The sequence below is a fragment of the Tupaia chinensis genome, unplaced genomic scaffold (genome assembly GCF_000334495.1).
Source record: "Tupaia chinensis unplaced genomic scaffold, TupChi_1.0 Scaffold150099_1, whole genome shotgun sequence".
Lineage (NCBI taxonomy): Eukaryota > Metazoa > Chordata > Mammalia > Scandentia > Tupaiidae > Tupaia > Tupaia belangeri.
The window spans coordinates 1-4,162 of record NW_006209939.1 but is presented as its reverse complement, the minus strand read 5'-3'; the positions used below and the strand labels follow the sequence as shown (position 1 = coordinate 4,162).

General features: G+C 42.8%; 1 pseudogene; it reads left to right on the top strand.

Moving 5' to 3' along the window:
• The first annotated feature begins 2,385 nt into the window (after positions 1–2,385).
• On the top strand, positions 2,386–2,849 carry LOC102493704 (uncharacterized protein KIAA1143 homolog pseudogene; annotated as a pseudogene).
• Positions 2,850–4,162: the final 1,313 nt, after the last annotated feature.

Genomic DNA, 4,162 nt, shown 5'->3' with positions numbered 1-4,162 from the left:
GGTGTGGCCCCCCAGGGCTCCTGCTGCCATCTTCAGTTGTGCACTGAGCTCTGTGAGCCAGGTGGGCACTGTTGCTGATGGGGATGCTGAAGGAAGACTGCAGACCCCACCCGGGCTCTCTATTTCCCACTGCCCCACCATGGGTGCAGCTACAGGGGCTGCCGGTGCCACTGGGGCGCCGAGGTGTGGGAGGCCCCCGAGCAGGAAACCTTCCCACCACCTGTGGCCCCTTGGATCCTCCAGCTCCTGGAAGAGAAATCTGAGCCTGAGTGTGGTGCAGACATTAGGCTCTGGATGCCACTGTGCTTGGCTCTCCCATCTGCCCTATGTAGAGCCCCAGTACCGGGAAAAGCGGGAGGAGTGAGCTGGGCCCAGGGGCCACAACTGCCCTTGGAGACTCAGTACATCCAGGACCATCTGGCGCCCTGCATGGCAGTCTGCTCCTGCAAACTCTGGTCTTCTCCAGTGGTGGGTGAGGAAGTGAGGAGGGGTGGGAGGAAGAGGCCAGGCAGCAGAGGGCCCGCTGCCTCAGGGACTGGGTGGCATGGGGGACTTTATTCTGGCCAGGGTTTCAGGTACGGTGGCCACAACTGCCTCTCTCTGAGCCCCTGTGGACCCTGCCTCCTCCCGGGCACTGCTCTACCCTTCCTCTAGCTCCCACAGTGGCTTACCGAGGAGGCTCATCTGTTTGAAATATTTAAATATGTCTCTAAGCACAATTTTTGTAGTATCTCAACGTTTTTGGTAAGTTGTTTTCAGTTTTGTTTGGCTTAGATATTTGTGCTGGTAGGACATATGAATTAGTATTTAAATAAAAATATACAGTATATATAAAGCTGTTTTACTTAACAATTATTACCATGTAATTTGCCTTTTTAACAACTTTGGAATAATTCCAGCTAAAGGCACTACAATTTTCTAACTCCGGATGAAGAAAGGAAGGTTATTTAAGTTTGTTAGATTAACAAACTAGCCTCAGTGGCATAGGTCTGTGCACACGCTTGGTGCCTGCATGATCCTGACTGGCTGCAGGGCTGGTGGAGGACTGCCATGAGATGGCTCTCTGGAGGGTGCCTGTCTTTCTTTCTCATTAAAAAACAAATATATATTTTATAAAAGCAGTTGACACTAAATAGGTTCAGAATTTTAATGATTTTGTTACCCTAGTTGCCACTGGGGGATCTATTCATCTTCATTAAAGTTACAATTTCACACTCTGTGTTCTGCAGCCCTGCTCTGTACTATGAGCACCGCCCTACAAACAACACATTTCCAGAATTTTCTGAGGGTATATTCATTTTTAACAATTGATGCATATGTATTATGCATCTGGCTTAATTCATTGAGGACAATGTCTTCCAAATTCATTATGTAGCTGAAAATGACAGGGTTTTCTTCCCTTCAAAAGGCTAAATACTATTCCACTGTGTATATGAACATTTTTTAATCCCCTGCCCTGTTTATAGAAACTTACATTGTCTCTGTATCTTGGCTACTATGAATGATGCTTTAATAAAAATGGGAGCCCAGCTCCCAAGATGGTTACTTATCTCAGCTGTGGAGAGGCTCAGGTCATGGCATGCTGGATTGTGCTGCTGGAAGCCACACAGTGACTGTGGTTCAAATTCTTAGCGTGGTTGGCATGAAATATGCGAGGCACACACATAAGTGCCTAAGATCTGGTGAGCTGGGAAACTTGAGGATGCTAGATCCTATAAAGAGTGCTCCTCTCCTTTCCCCTCTTTCCTCACATTGTATTATGAACAGGTACATACAGATACAGATATCTCTTTATCATGTTATTTTCTCTCACTTTGCTGTATACATATATCATATTGTACCCTTCCTTTTCCAATACTACAGAATCTACTCCAGTAAAGAAGAAAAAGTGATTATTGTATCAGAAAAATAAAAACCAGTGCAGACCAAAAAAAATGAAATGACATGAGGGTAACTCTCCCACCCAGGTGAGTGCAGTAGCCCCTCATTAACAATGGACAGCACAGAGGAATACACAGAAATGTCAAAGAATTCTGAATATTCATAGTGACAAAACTCAATGAGATGCAAGAGAAAACAGACAATCAGCTCCAGGAAATGATTATTATCATTTCAGGACAGAAAGGAGGAATTTCATAAAGAAATAGACACCATAAATGAAAGAAACAGAATTTCTGGAATGAAGAATGAATACAAGAAATTAAAATTCTCTAGAAAGCATTAAAAGCAAAATGGATTGTGCAGAAGAATTTTTGATCTTGAAGATAAAGCCTCCAACATTGACCAAACCACCAAAAACAATGAAAAAAAAGAAAACAGAGGTAAGTTTCATCCACTGCAGCTGTTGCAAGTTGTTCTGGGAACTTGTTTCCCCCCAGAGCTAGCATGAACAAGCAGAACCAGGTGTAGTACGTGTGGCCTTTGGAGCCAGCATTCCTGGCCCACTTCAAGGAGCAGGTTGACTCCCAGGAAGGGCCCACAGTGGAGACCAAGAGAATCCAGCCTGAACTCCCAGATGAAGATAGTGACCACAGTGACAAAGATGACGAACAGCCTCAAGTAGTGGCCTAAAAAAGGGAGACCTGTCCTTTGAAGTCATGAAAATTAAAGCAGAAATAAAGACTGCCAGAGCAGATGAAGAACCAGCTTCAGCTGATGGGAGAATTATGTACTTAAAACTAGTCAAGCATCCCTCAGATGAAAAATACTCAGATTTGTCAGCCAGCTCAAAAAAGAAGATAACAAACGGAGATGAAATGAGTAAGCAGGACTCAGTGAAAACGAACTCACAAAAGCAAATAAAAGACAGTAGTTTTCTTTCTTTTGACAATGGAGATGAAAATGAATAAGTGTAAATATTTTGGGGTTAGTCTTCTTCAGAAGTAAATGGGGTATTTTTAAAAATAACTTTTTCCTGAGTATTTTTAAATAACATTTTTCCCTGTTACAAGTCCACTGTAGAAAACTTAGAAAATACAGAAAATTTAATAAAGTAAAAACTGCATCTATTCATCAATACCATTCTACCTTGAAATGCCTACTCTGTAGAAGCTATTATCAGTGTTTTATTTCCTGAGTGTGAGTGTGTATGTTATTTTTATTATTATTATTATATTATTGCAAGTTATTATAGTCTTTAAACAAAACTGAAATTGTATGAAATATATACTCTGTCCTGCTTCTCACTTGACATTACATTGTATTTTTCCAGGTCATTAAATTAAAACAATCTGACATTAATAGCTACAGAGAATTTATATTTAAGCAGATCCCCTGTTATATCTTCTTTATTTGCAGAACCTTGCTTTGGGTGGGGAGGACCATATTGTCTCTAGTTAAAAATATCTTTTCATTGGGGCCAGCAGGTGGTGTGGTGGTTGAGGTGCTTGATTCCAGCATGGCTGACTGCACTTTGGGTCCAGACCTGGTGATTTGAAAATTATGCCAAGCACATGTGTGTGTGCCTGGAATCCTGGGCGGGGGGTTGGGGGGGAGGATAGAGGGAGGACTGTGGCATGGCCACCCCCCCCCTTGTGGGGTGATTTCTCACTTTTCCTCTCTGTTTGGCTGTCCCAGTGTTGAGTATATGCACCCTATGGCAATAACCTAAAATAAAACAAAACATAACAAAAAAAAAAAAAAAAAAAAACCTTCTCATTTCTTTTAAGAGATTTTTGCTATGGAATGCATGTGCTCTCCAGAGAGACAGAAAACAAGAAATCAACTCCCCACCCAAGAGGGAGGGCTACATCATGGTCCTTCTTTATTTTCCTCTCAGGAATTTGGGCACACACACACATGCACCTAACATAAGTTTGAAGCCACTGAGTCTAGGACTTGAGCCATAGTTGACTACATGGGAGTCTGGTGATGTAACCATTATGCCATCTGCTGGTCAAACCTTCCTTCCCATTTCTTGATGTGAAGAATACTGTACTTCTTGAGGCCCACTTCGCCACTGCTCGGGCCTGGTTTCTTTTGGCACTGACTGTGCGTTCAGTCGCGCACCATGGGGAAGTGGGACAATCGAGTGGCATATATGAACCCAATAGCAATGGCCAGATCAAGAGGTCCAATCCAGTCTTCAGGACCAACAATCTAGGATTATCTGAATCGACCAAGGCCTACCCTGGAAGAAGTGAAAGAGCAACTAGAAAAGAAA